Source organism: Triturus cristatus, chromosome 4_1 (genome assembly GCF_964204655.1).
Source record: "Triturus cristatus chromosome 4_1, aTriCri1.1, whole genome shotgun sequence".
NCBI classification, from domain to species: Eukaryota; Metazoa; Chordata; class Amphibia; order Caudata; family Salamandridae; genus Triturus; species Triturus cristatus.
The window spans coordinates 124002504-124015003 of NC_140585.1; the positions used below are offsets into that span (position 1 = coordinate 124002504).

Here is a 12500-nt window from a genome sequence, read left to right on the forward strand (position 1 = left end):
TGTTTAGGTATTCTATAGCACGTGAGAGGAATTTGATTTCTTATGCAATCTCAAAATGAAAATTTCACACCTTCCATTTTCATTTCGTCTTATTTTACTTGACATTCTTTCCTCTGAAGGATGTATAAAAGTGAAGTTCCTTGCAAAACAAGAGCAGAGGAATATCCAGAAACGGTTTTCCTTAATAAAAAATGATGAGTCTGCATACCATATTTAAGTGGGAGCCCGGCTAGCTCAGTCGGTAGAGCATGAGACTCTTAATCTCAGGGTCGTGGGTTCGAGCCCCACGTTGGGCGAAAATGAGTATTTTTTGCTGGATGATAGCATTGGCTCTCATAATATGGTGATTAATCTTGCATTAGACATGCACTAACTCCTAAAAATTGTATCTCCCTTGGTTACTCATTCATGAGAAATGTATCTCCAAGATTAGGTAGGGCCTGAGTCTAGGTTAACATACAGTGATATCACTCCTATTCAAGTACTAAACATGCCAACCTGAAGTGTAAAACATCCCCTAGGTGTAGTTAAGGCATCAGTTAGGAGTGAACTGAACACTCATGTTATGGGCAATTAGACTTAAAATAAAGTGTGGACAGCAGTAACGTTACTTTTGAAATGTGATGCTGAGTGAGCACACAGGGGAATTAGCACAAATGGTAGAGTGCTCGCTTAGCATGCGAGAGGTAGCGGGATCGATGCCCGCATTCTCCATTCTAAAATTTGCATACATTTTACTTTTTAACTTGTAATTGCCATGGTTGTTGCAGAGTAAGAACAGAAAAGTCACAGATGGCTTTCAAATTTGGTGTCATTATAACAACTAAAGTGGTTTAATCAAAAGTGTTTAGGTATTCTATAGCACGTGAGAGGAATTTGATTTCTTATGCAATCTCAAAATGAACATTTCACACCTTCCATTTTCATTTCGTCTTATTTTACTTGACATTCTTTCCTCTGAAGGATGTATAAAAGTGAAGTTCCTTGCAAAACAAGAGCAGAGGAATATCCAGAAACGGTTTTCCTTAATAAAAAATGATGAGTCTGCATACCATATTTATTTGGGTCCCGGCTAGCTCAGTCGGTAGAGCTATGAGACTCTTAATCTCAGGGTCGTGGGTTCGAGCCCCACGTTGGGCGAAAACGAGTATTTTTTGCTGGATGATAGCATTGGCTCTCATAATATGGTGATTAATCTTGCATTAGACATGCACTAACTCCTAAAAATTGTATCTCCCTTGGTTACTCATTCATGAGAAATGTATCTCCAAGATTAGGTAGGGCCTGAGTCTAGGTTAACATACAGTGATATCACTCCTATTCAAGTACTAAACATGCCAACCTGAAGTGTAAAACATCCCCTAGGTGTAGTTAAGGCATCAGTTAGGAGTGAACTGAACACTCATGTTATGGGCAATTAGACTTAAAATAAAGTGTGGACAGCAGTAACGTTACTTTTGAAATGTGATGCTGAGTGAGCACACAGGGGAATTAGCTCAAATGGTAGAGCGCTCGCTTAGCATGCGAGAGGTAGCGGGATCGATGCCCGCATTCTCCATTCTAAAATTTGCATACATTTTACTTTTTAACTTGTAATTGCCATGGTTGTTGCAGAGTAAGAACAGAAAAGTCACAGATGGCTTTCAAATTTGGTGTCATTATAACAACTAAAGTGGTTTAATCAAAAGTGTTTAGGTATTCTATAGCACGTGAGAGGAATTTGATTTCTTATGCAATCTCAAAATGAAAATTTCACACCTTCCATTTTCATTTCGTCTTATTTTACTTGACATTCTTTCCTCTGAAGGATGTATAAAAGTGAAGTTCCTTGCAAAACAAGAGCAGAGGAATATCCAGAAACAGTTTTCCTTAATAAAAAATGATGAGTCTGCATACCATATTTAAGTGGGAGCCCGGCTAGCTCAGTCGGTAGAGCATGAGACTCTTAATCTCAGGGTCGTGGGTTCGAGCCCCACGTTGGGCGAAAACGAGTATTTTTTGCTGGATGATAGCATTGGCTCTCATAATATGGTGATTAATCTTGCATTAGACATGCACTAACTCCTAAAAATTGTATCTCCCTTGGTTACTCATTCATGAGAAATGTATCTCCAAGATTAGGTAGGGCCTGAGTCTAGGTTAACATACAGTGATATCACTCCTATTCAAGTACTAAACATGCCAACCTGAAGTGTAAAACATCCCCTAGGTGTAGTTAAGGCATCAGTTAGGAGTGAACTGAACACTCATGTTATGGGCAATTAGACTTAAAATAAAGTGTGGACAGCAGTAACGTTACTTTTGAAATGTGATGCTGAGTGAGCACACAGGGGAATTAGCTCAAATGGTAGAGCGCTCGCTTAGCATGCGAGAGGTAGCGGGATCGATGCCCGCATTCTCCATTCTAAAATTTGCATACATTTTACTTTTTAACTTGTAATTGCCATGGTTGTTGCAGAGTAAGAACAGAAAAGTCACAGATGGCTTTCAAATTTGGTGTCATTATAACAACTAAAGTGGTTTAATCAAAAGTGTTTAGGTATTCTATAGCACGTGAGAGGAATTTGATTTCTTATGCAATCTCAAAATGAAAATTTCACACCTTCCATTTTCATTTCGTCTTATTTTACTTGACATTCTTTCCTCTGAAGGATGTATAAAAGTGAAGTTCCTTGCAAAACAAGAGCAGAGGAATATCCAGAAACAGTTTTCCTTAATAAAAAATGATGAGTCTGTATACCATATTTAAGTGGGAGCCCGGCTAGCTCAGTCGGTAGAGCATGAGACTCTTAATCTCAGGGTCGTGGGTTCGAGCCCCACGTTGGGCGAAAACGAGTATTTTTTGCTGGATGATAGCATTGGCTCTCATAATATGGTGATTAATCTTGCATTAGACATTCACTAACTCCTAAAAATTGTATCTCCCTTGGTTACTCATTCATGAGAAATGTATCTCCAAGATTAGGTAGGGCCTGAGTCTAGGTTAACATACAGTGATATCACTCCTATTCAAGTACTAAACATGCCAACCTGAAGTGTAAAACATCCCCTAGGTGTAGTTAAGGCATCAGTTAGGAGTGAACTGAACACTCATGTTATGGGCAATTAGACTTAAAATAAAGTGTGGACAGCAGTAACGTTACTTTTGAAATGTGATGCTGAGTGAGCACACAGGGGAATTAGCTCAAATGGTAGAGCGCTCGCTTAGCATGCGAGAGGTAGCGGGATCGATGCCCGCATTCTCCATTCTAAAATTTGCATACATTTTACTTTTTAACTTGTAATTGCCATGGTTGTTGCAGAGTAAGAACAGAAAAGTCACAGATGGCTTTCAAATTTGGTGTCATTATAACAACTAAAGTGGTTTAATCAAAAGTGTTTAGGTATTCTATAGCACGTGAGAGGAATTTGATTTCTTATGCAATCTCAAAATGAAAATTTCACACCTTCCATTTTCATTTCGTCTTATTTTACTTGACATTCTTTCCTCTGAAGGATGTATAAAAGTGAAGTTCCTTGCAAAACAAGAGCAGAGGAATATCCAGAAACAGTTTTCCTTAATAAAAAATGATGAGTCTGCATACCATATTTAAGTGGGAGCCCGGCTAGCTCAGTCGGTAGAGCATGAGACTCTTAATCTCAGGGTCGTGGGTTCGAGCCCCACGTTGGGCGAAAACGAGTATTTTTTGCTGGATGATAGCATTGGCTCTCATAATATGGTGATTAATCTTGCATTAGACATGCACTAACTCCTAAAAATTGTATCTCCCTTGGTTACTCATTCATGAGAAATGTATCTCCAAGATTAGGTAGGGCCTGAGTCTAGGTTAACATACAGTGATATCACTCCTATTCAAGTACTAAACATGCCAACCTGAAGTGTAAAACATCCCCCAGGTGTAGTTAAGGCATCAGTTAGGAGTGAACTGAACACTCATGTTATGGGCAATTAGACTTAAAATAAAGTGTAGACAGCAGTAACGTTACTTTTGAAATGTGATGCTAAGTGAGCACACAGGGGAATTAGCTCAAATGGTAGAGTGCTCGCTTAGCATGCGAGAGGTAGCGGGATCGATGCCCGCATTCTCCATTCTAAAATTTGCATACATTTTACTTTTTAACTTGTAATTGCCATGGTTGTTGCAGAGTAAGAACAGAAAAGTCACAGATGGCTTTCAAATTTGGTGTCATTATAACAACTAAAGTGGTTTAATCAAAAGTGTTTAGGTATTCTATAGCACGTGAGAGGAATTTGATTTCTTATGCAATCTCAAAATGAACATTTCACACCTTCCATTTTCATTTCGTCTTATTTTACTTGACATTCTTTCCTCTGAAGGATGTATAAAAGTGAAGTTCCTTGCAAAACAAGAGCAGAGGAATATCCAGAAACGGTTTTCCTTAATAAAAAATGATGAGTCTGCATACCATATTTATTTGGGTCCCGGCTAGCTCAGTCGGTAGAGCTATGAGACTCTTAATCTCAGGGTCGTGGGTTCGAGCCCCACGTTGGGCGAAAACGAGTATTTTTTGCTGGATGATAGCATTGGCTCTCATAATATGGTGATTAATCTTGCATTAGACATGCACTAACTCCTAAAAATTGTATCTCCCTTGGTTACTCATTCATGAGAAATGTATCTCCAAGATTAGGTAGGGCCTGAGTCTAGGTTAACATACAGTGATATCACTCCTATTCAAGTACTAAACATGCCAACCTGAAGTGTAAAACATCCCCTAGGTGTAGTTAAGGCATCAGTTAGGAGTGAACTGAACACTCATGTTATGGGCAATTAGACTTAAAATAAAGTGTGGACAGCAGTAACGTTACTTTTGAAATGTGATGCTGAGTGAGCACACAGGGGAATTAGCTCAAATGGTAGAGCGCTCGCTTAGCATGCGAGAGGTAGCGGGATCGATGCCCGCATTCTCCATTCTAAAATTTGCATACATTTTACTTTTTAACTTGTAATTGCCATGGTTGTTGCAGAGTAAGAACAGAAAAGTCACAGATGGCTTTCAAATTTGGTGTCATTATAACAACTAAAGTGGTTTAATCAAAAGTGTTTAGGTATTCTATAGCACGTGAGAGGAATTTGATTTCTTATGCAATCTCAAAATGAAAATTTCACACCTTCCATTTTCATTTCGTCTTATTTTACTTGACATTCTTTCCTCTGAAGGATGAATAAAAGTGAAGTTCCTTGCAAAACAAGAGCAGAGGAATATCCAGAAACAGTTTTCCTTAATAAAAAATGATGAGTCTGCATACCATATTTAAGTGGGAGCCCGGCTAGCTCAGTCGGTAGAGCATGAGACTCTTAATCTCAGGGTCGTGGGTTCGAGCCCCACGTTGGGCGAAAACGAGTATTTTTTGCTGGATGATAGCATTGGCTCTCATAATATGGTGATTAATCTTGCATTAGACATGCACTAACTCCTAAAAATTGTATCTCCCTTGGTTACTCATTCATGAGAAATGTATCTCCAAGATTAGGTAGGGCCTGAGTCTAGGTTAACATACAGTGATATCACTCCTATTCAAGTACTAAACATGCCAACCTGAAGTGTAAAACATCCCCTAGGTGTAGTTAAGGCATCAGTTAGGAGTGAACTGAACACTCATGTTATGGGCAATTAGACTTAAAATAAAGTGTGGACAGCAGTAACGTTACTTTTGAAATGTGATGCTGAGTGAGCACACAGGGGAATTAGCTCAAATGGTAGAGCGCTCGCTTAGCATGCGAGAGGTAGCGGGATCGATGCCCGCATTCTCCAGTCTAAAATTTGCATACATTTTACTTTTTAACTTGTAATTGCCATGGTTGTTGCAGAGTAAGAACAGAAAAGTCACAGATGGCTTTCAAATTTGGTGTCATTATAACAACTAAAGTGGTTTAATCAAAAGTGTTTAGGTATTCTATAGCACGTGAGAGGAATTTGATTTCTTATGCAATCTCAAAATGAAAATTTCACACCTTCCATTTTCATTTCGTCTTATTTTACTTGACATTCTTTCCTCTGAAGGATGTATAAAAGTGAAGTTCCTTGCAAAACAAGAGCAGAGGAATATCCAGAAACAGTTTTCCTTAATAAAAAATGATGAGTCTGTATACCATATTTAAGTGGGAGCCCGGCTAGCTCAGTCGGTAGAGCATGAGACTCTTAATCTCAGGGTCGTGGGTTCGAGCCCCACGTTGGGCGAAAACGAGTATTTTTTGCTGGATGATAGCATTGGCTCTCATAATATGGTGATTAATCTTGCATTAGACATTCACTAACTCCTAAAAATTGTATCTCCCTTGGTTACTCATTCATGAGAAATGTATCTCCAAGATTAGGTAGGGCCTGAGTCTAGGTTAACATACAGTGATATCACTCCTATTCAAGTACTAAACATGCCAACCTGAAGTGTAAAACATCCCCTAGGTGTAGTTAAGGCATCAGTTAGGAGTGAACTGAACACTCATGTTATGGGCAATTAGACTTAAAATAAAGTGTGGACAGCAGTAACGTTACTTTTGAAATGTGATGCTGAGTGAGCACACAGGGGAATTAGCTCAAATGGTAGAGCGCTCGCTTAGCATGCGAGAGGTAGCGGGATCGATGCCCGCATTCTCCATTCTAAAATTTGCATACATTTTACTTTTTAACTTGTAATTGCCATGGTTGTTGCAGAGTAAGAACAGAAAAGTCACAGATGGCTTTCAAATTTGGTGTCATTATAACAACTAAAGTGGTTTAATCAAAAGTGTTTAGGTATTCTATAGCACGTGAGAGGAATTTGATTTCTTATGCAATCTCAAAATGAAAATTTCACACCTTCCATTTTCATTTCGTCTTATTTTACTTGACATTCTTTCCTCTGAAGGATGTATAAAAGTGAAGTTCCTTGCAAAACAAGAGCAGAGGAATATCCAGAAACAGTTTTCCTTAATAAAAAATGATGAGTCTGCATACCATATTTAAGTGGGAGCCCGGCTAGCTCAGTCGGTAGAGCATGAGACTCTTAATCTCAGGGTCGTGGGTTCGAGCCCCACGTTGGGCGAAAACGAGTATTTTTTGCTGGATGATAGCATTGGCTCTCATAATATGGTGATTAATCTTGCATTAGACATGCACTAACTCCTAAAAATTGTATCTCCCTTGGTTACTCATTCATGAGAAATGTATCTCCAAGATTAGGTAGGGCCTGAGTCTAGGTTAACATACAGTGATATCACTCCTATTCAAGTACTAAACATGCCAACCTGAAGTGTAAAACATCCCCCAGGTGTAGTTAAGGCATCAGTTAGGAGTGAACTGAACACTCATGTTATGGGCAATTAGACTTAAAATAAAGTGTAGACAGCAGTAACGTTACTTTTGAAATGTGATGCTAAGTGAGCACACAGGGGAATTAGCTCAAATGGTAGAGTGCTCGCTTAGCATGCGAGAGGTAGCGGGATCGATGCCCGCATTCTCCATTCTAAAATTTGCATACATTTTACTTTTTAACTTGTAATTGCCATGGTTGTTGCAGAGTAAGAACAGAAAAGTCACAGATGGCTTTCAAATTTGGTGTCATTATAACAACTAAAGTGGTTTAATCAAAAGTGTTTAGGTATTCTATAGCACGTGAGAGGAATTTGATTTCTTATGCAATCTCAAAATGAACATTTCACACCTTCCATTTTCATTTCGTCTTATTTTACTTGACATTCTTTCCTCTGAAGGATGTATAAAAGTGAAGTTCCTTGCAAAACAAGAGCAGAGGAATATCCAGAAACGGTTTTCCTTAATAAAAAATGATGAGTCTGCATACCATATTTATTTGGGTCCCGGCTAGCTCAGTCGGTAGAGCTATGAGACTCTTAATCTCAGGGTCGTGGGTTCGAGCCCCACGTTGGGCGAAAACGAGTATTTTTTGCTGGATGATAGCATTGGCTCTCATAATATGGTGATTAATCTTGCATTAGACATGCACTAACTCCTAAAAATTGTATCTCCCTTGGTTACTCATTCATGAGAAATGTATCTCCAAGATTAGGTAGGGCCTGAGTCTAGGTTAACATACAGTGATATCACTCCTATTCAAGTACTAAACATGCCAACCTGAAGTGTAAAACATCCCCTAGGTGTAGTTAAGGCATCAGTTAGGAGTGAACTGAACACTCATGTTATGGGCAATTAGACTTAAAATAAAGTGTGGACAGCAGTAACGTTACTTTTGAAATGTGATGCTGAGTGAGCACACAGGGGAATTAGCTCAAATGGTAGAGCGCTCGCTTAGCATGCGAGAGGTAGCGGGATCGATGCCCGCATTCTCCATTCTAAAATTTGCATACATTTTACTTTTTAACTTGTAATTGCCATGGTTGTTGCAGAGTAAGAACAGAAAAGTCACAGATGGCTTTCAAATTTGGTGTCATTATAACAACTAAAGTGGTTTAATCAAAAGTGTTTAGGTATTCTATAGCACGTGAGAGGAATTTGATTTCTTATGCAATCTCAAAATGAAAATTTCACACCTTCCATTTTCATTTCGTCTTATTTTACTTGACATTCTTTCCTCTGAAGGATGAATAAAAGTGAAGTTCCTTGCAAAACAAGAGCAGAGGAATATCCAGAAACAGTTTTCCTTAATAAAAAATGATGAGTCTGCATACCATATTTAAGTGGGAGCCCGGCTAGCTCAGTCGGTAGAGCATGAGACTCTTAATCTCAGGGTCGTGGGTTCGAGCCCCACGTTGGGCGAAAACGAGTATTTTTTGCTGGATGATAGCATTGGCTCTCATAATATGGTGATTAATCTTGCATTAGACATGCACTAACTCCTAAAAATTGTATCTCCCTTGGTTACTCATTCATGAGAAATGTATCTCCAAGATTAGGTAGGGCCTGAGTCTAGGTTAACATACAGTGATATCACTCCTATTCAAGTACTAAACATGCCAACCTGAAGTGTAAAACATCCCCTAGGTGTAGTTAAGGCATCAGTTAGGAGTGAACTGAACACTCATGTTATGGGCAATTAGACTTAAAATAAAGTGTGGACAGCAGTAACGTTACTTTTGAAATGTGATGCTGAGTGAGCACACAGGGGAATTAGCTCAAATGGTAGAGCGCTCGCTTAGCATGCGAGAGGTAGCGGGATCGATGCCCGCATTCTCCATTCTAAAATTTGCATACATTTTACTTTTTAACTTGTAATTGCCATGGTTGTTGCAGAGTAAGAACAGAAAAGTCACAGATGGCTTTCAAATTTGGTGTCATTATAACAACTAAAGTGGTTTAATCAAAAGTGTTTAGGTATTCTATAGCACGTGAGAGGAATTTGATTTCTTATGCAATCTCAAAATGAAAATTTCACACCTTCCATTTTCATTTCGTCTTATTTTACTTGACATTCTTTCCTCTGAAGGATGTATAAAAGTGAAGTTCCTTGCAAAACAAGAGCAGAGGAATATCCAGAAACAGTTTTCCTTAATAAAAAATGATGAGTCTGCATACCATATTTAAGTGGGAGCCCGGCTAGCTCAGTCGGTAGAGCATGAGACTCTTAATCTCAGGGTCGTGGGTTCGAGCCCCACGTTGGGCGAAAACGAGTATTTTTTGCTGGATGATAGCATTGGCTCTCATAATATGGTGATTAATCTTGCATTAGACATTCACTAACTCCTAAAAATTGTATCTCCCTTGGTTACTCATTCATGAGAAATGTATCTCCAAGATTAGGTAGGGCCTGAGTCTAGGTTAACATACAGTGATATCACTCCTATTCAAGTACTAAACATGCCAACCTGAAGTGTAAAACATCCCCTAGGTGTAGTTAAGGCATCAGTTAGGAGTGAACTGAACACTCATGTTATGGGCAATTAGACTTAAAATAAAGTGTGGACAGCAGTAACGTTACTTTTGAAATGTGATGCTGAGTGAGCACACAGGGGAATTAGCTCAAATGGTAGAGCGCTCGCTTAGCATGCGAGAGGTAGTGGGATCGATGCCCGCATTCTCCATTCTAAAATTTGCATACATTTTACTTTTTAACTTGTAATTGCCATGGTTGTTGCAGAGTAAGAACAGAAAAGTCACAGATGGCTTTCAAATTTGGTGTCATTATAACAACTAAAGTGGTTTAATCAAAAGTGTTTAGGTATTCTATAGCACGTGAGAGGAATTTGATTTCTTATGCAATCTCAAAATGAAAATTTCACACCTTCCATTTTCATTTCGTCTTATTTTACTTGACATTCTTTCCTCTGAAGGATGTATAAAAGTGAAGTTCCTTGCAAAACAAGAGCAGAGGAATATCCAGAAACAGTTTTCCTTAATAAAAAATGATGAGTCTGCATACCATATTTAAGTGGGAGCCCGGCTAGCTCAGTCGGTAGAGCATGAGACTCTTAATCTCAGGGTCGTGGGTTCGAGCCCCACGTTGGGCGAAAACGAGTATTTTTTGCTGGATGATAGCATTGGCTCTCATAATATGGTGATTAATCTTGCATTAGACATGCACTAACTCCTAAAAATTGTATCTCCCTTGGTTACTCATTCATGAGAAATGTATCTCCAAGATTAGGTAGGGCCTGAGTCTAGGTTAACATACAGTGATATCACTCCTATTCAAGTACTAAACATGCCAACCTGAAGTGTAAAACATCCCCTAGGTGTAGTTAAGGCATCAGTTAGGAGTGAACTGAACACTCATGTTATGGGCAATTAGACTTAAAATAAAGTGTGGACAGCAGTAACGTTACTTTTGAAATGTGATGCTGAGTGAGCACACAGGGGAATTAGCTCAAATGGTAGAGTGCTCGCTTAGCATGCGAGAGGTAGCGGGATCGATGCCCGCATTCTCCATTCTAAAATTTGCATACATTTTACTTTTTAACTTGTAATTGCCATGGTTGTTGCAGAGTAAGAACAGAAAAGTCACAGATGGCTTTCAAATTTGGTGTCATTATAACAACTTAAGTGGTTTAATCAAAAGTGTTTAGGTATTCTATAGCACGTGAGAGGAATTTGATTTCTTATGCAATCTCAAAATGAAAATTTCACACCTTCCATTTTCATTTCGTCTTATTTTACTTGACATTCTTTCCTCTGAAGGATGTATAAAAGTGAAGTTCCTTGCAAAACAAGAGCAGAGGAATATCCAGAAACAGTTTTCCTTAATAAAAAATGATGAGTCTGCATACCATATTTAAGTGGGAGCCCGGCTAGCTCAGTCGGTAGAGCATGAGACTCTTAATCTCAGGGTCGTGGGTTCGAGCCCCACGTTGGGCGAAAATGAGTATTTTTTGCTGGATGATAGCATTGGCTCTCATAATATGGTGATTAATCTTGCATTAGACATGCACTAACTCCTAAAAATTGTATCTCCCTTGGTTACTCATTCATGAGAAATGTATCTCCAAGATTAGGTAGGGCCTGAGTCTAGGTTAACATACAGTGATATCACTCCTATTCAAGTACTAAACATGCCAACCTGAAGTGTAAAACATCCCCTAGGTGTAGTTAAGGCATCAGTTAGGAGTGAACTGAACACTCATGTTATGGGCAATTAGACTTAAAATAAAGTGTGGACAGCAGTAACGTTACTTTTGAAATGTGATGCTGAGTGAGCACACAGGGGAATTAGCTCAAATGGTAGAGTGCTCGCTTAGCATGCGAGAGGTAGCGGGATCGATGCCCGCATTCTCCATTCTAAAATTTGCATACATTTTACTTTTTAACTTGTAATTGCCATGGTTGTTGCAGAGTAAGAACAGAAAAGTCACAGATGGCTTTCAAATTTGGTGTCATTATAACAACAAAAGTGGTTTAATCAAAAGTGTTTAGGTATTCTATAGCACGTGAGAGGAATTTGATTTCTTATGCAATCTCAAAATGAATATTTCACACCTTCCATTTTCATTTCGTCTTATTTTACTTGACATTCTTTCCTCTGAAGGATGTATAAAAGTGAAGTTCCTTGCAAAACAAGAGCAGAGGAATATCCAGAAACGGTTTTCCTTAATAAAAAATGATGAGTCTGCATACCATATTTATTTGGGTCCCGGCTAGCTCAGTCGGTAGAGCTATGAGACTCTTAATCTCAGGGTCGTGGGTTCGAGCCCCACGTTGGGCGAAAACGAGTATTTTTTGCTGGATGATAGCATTGGCTCTCATAATATGGTGATTAATCTTGCATTAGACATGCACTAACTCCTAAAAATTGTATCTCCCTTGGTTACTCATTCATGAGAAATGTATCTCCAAGATTAGGTAGGGCCTGAGTCTAGGTTAACATACAGTGATATCACTCCTATTCAAGTACTAAACATGCCAACCTGAAGTGTAAAACATCCCCTAGGTGTAGTTAAGGCATCAGTTAGGAGTGAACTGAACACTCATGTTATGGGCAATTAGACTTAAAATAAAGTGTGGACAGCAGTAACGTTACTTTTGAAATGTGATGCTGAGTGAGCACACAGGGGAATTAGCTCAAATGGTAGAGCGCTCGCTTAGCATGCGAG

General features: G+C 38.9%; 20 non-coding genes across 20 annotated transcripts in view; all 20 read left to right on the plus strand.

Moving 5' to 3' along the window:
- The first annotated feature begins 223 nt into the window (after positions 1-223).
- On the plus strand, positions 224-296 carry TRNAK-CUU (transfer RNA lysine (anticodon CUU)). The gene has a single exon. It is a non-coding gene; the product is annotated as a tRNA-Lys (tRNA).
- A 1189-nt stretch (positions 297-1485) lies between these two features.
- TRNAA-AGC (transfer RNA alanine (anticodon AGC)) lies at positions 1486-1558 on the plus strand. Its single transcript has one exon. It is a non-coding gene; the product is annotated as a tRNA-Ala (tRNA).
- Positions 1559-1911: 353 nt separating this feature from the next.
- On the plus strand, positions 1912-1984 carry TRNAK-CUU (transfer RNA lysine (anticodon CUU)). The gene has a single exon. It is a non-coding gene; the product is annotated as a tRNA-Lys (tRNA).
- A 345-nt stretch (positions 1985-2329) lies between these two features.
- On the plus strand, positions 2330-2402 carry TRNAA-AGC (transfer RNA alanine (anticodon AGC)). The gene has a single exon. It is a non-coding gene; the product is annotated as a tRNA-Ala (tRNA).
- A 353-nt stretch (positions 2403-2755) lies between these two features.
- On the plus strand, positions 2756-2828 carry TRNAK-CUU (transfer RNA lysine (anticodon CUU)). Its single transcript has one exon. It is a non-coding gene; the product is annotated as a tRNA-Lys (tRNA).
- A 345-nt stretch (positions 2829-3173) lies between these two features.
- On the plus strand, positions 3174-3246 carry TRNAA-AGC (transfer RNA alanine (anticodon AGC)). Its single transcript has one exon. It is a non-coding gene; the product is annotated as a tRNA-Ala (tRNA).
- A 353-nt stretch (positions 3247-3599) lies between these two features.
- TRNAK-CUU (transfer RNA lysine (anticodon CUU)) lies at positions 3600-3672 on the plus strand. The gene has a single exon. It is a non-coding gene; the product is annotated as a tRNA-Lys (tRNA).
- Positions 3673-4861: 1189 nt separating this feature from the next.
- On the plus strand, positions 4862-4934 carry TRNAA-AGC (transfer RNA alanine (anticodon AGC)). The gene has a single exon. It is a non-coding gene; the product is annotated as a tRNA-Ala (tRNA).
- Positions 4935-5287: 353 nt separating this feature from the next.
- Positions 5288-5360, plus strand: TRNAK-CUU (transfer RNA lysine (anticodon CUU)). The gene has a single exon. It is a non-coding gene; the product is annotated as a tRNA-Lys (tRNA).
- Positions 5361-5705: 345 nt separating this feature from the next.
- Positions 5706-5778, plus strand: TRNAA-AGC (transfer RNA alanine (anticodon AGC)). The gene has a single exon. It is a non-coding gene; the product is annotated as a tRNA-Ala (tRNA).
- Positions 5779-6131: 353 nt separating this feature from the next.
- On the plus strand, positions 6132-6204 carry TRNAK-CUU (transfer RNA lysine (anticodon CUU)). The gene has a single exon. It is a non-coding gene; the product is annotated as a tRNA-Lys (tRNA).
- Positions 6205-6549: 345 nt separating this feature from the next.
- On the plus strand, positions 6550-6622 carry TRNAA-AGC (transfer RNA alanine (anticodon AGC)). The gene has a single exon. It is a non-coding gene; the product is annotated as a tRNA-Ala (tRNA).
- Positions 6623-6975: 353 nt separating this feature from the next.
- TRNAK-CUU (transfer RNA lysine (anticodon CUU)) lies at positions 6976-7048 on the plus strand. Its single transcript has one exon. It is a non-coding gene; the product is annotated as a tRNA-Lys (tRNA).
- A 1189-nt stretch (positions 7049-8237) lies between these two features.
- Positions 8238-8310, plus strand: TRNAA-AGC (transfer RNA alanine (anticodon AGC)). The gene has a single exon. It is a non-coding gene; the product is annotated as a tRNA-Ala (tRNA).
- Positions 8311-8663: 353 nt separating this feature from the next.
- On the plus strand, positions 8664-8736 carry TRNAK-CUU (transfer RNA lysine (anticodon CUU)). Its single transcript has one exon. It is a non-coding gene; the product is annotated as a tRNA-Lys (tRNA).
- A 345-nt stretch (positions 8737-9081) lies between these two features.
- On the plus strand, positions 9082-9154 carry TRNAA-AGC (transfer RNA alanine (anticodon AGC)). Its single transcript has one exon. It is a non-coding gene; the product is annotated as a tRNA-Ala (tRNA).
- A 353-nt stretch (positions 9155-9507) lies between these two features.
- TRNAK-CUU (transfer RNA lysine (anticodon CUU)) lies at positions 9508-9580 on the plus strand. The gene has a single exon. It is a non-coding gene; the product is annotated as a tRNA-Lys (tRNA).
- Positions 9581-10351: 771 nt separating this feature from the next.
- On the plus strand, positions 10352-10424 carry TRNAK-CUU (transfer RNA lysine (anticodon CUU)). The gene has a single exon. It is a non-coding gene; the product is annotated as a tRNA-Lys (tRNA).
- A 771-nt stretch (positions 10425-11195) lies between these two features.
- On the plus strand, positions 11196-11268 carry TRNAK-CUU (transfer RNA lysine (anticodon CUU)). The gene has a single exon. It is a non-coding gene; the product is annotated as a tRNA-Lys (tRNA).
- A 1189-nt stretch (positions 11269-12457) lies between these two features.
- Positions 12458-12500, plus strand: part of TRNAA-AGC (transfer RNA alanine (anticodon AGC)) — a 73-nt gene continuing 30 nt past the window's right edge. The window contains exon 1 of the tRNA in view: positions 12458-12500. This exon is cut by the window's right edge and continues 30 nt beyond it. This is a non-coding gene — a tRNA (tRNA-Ala).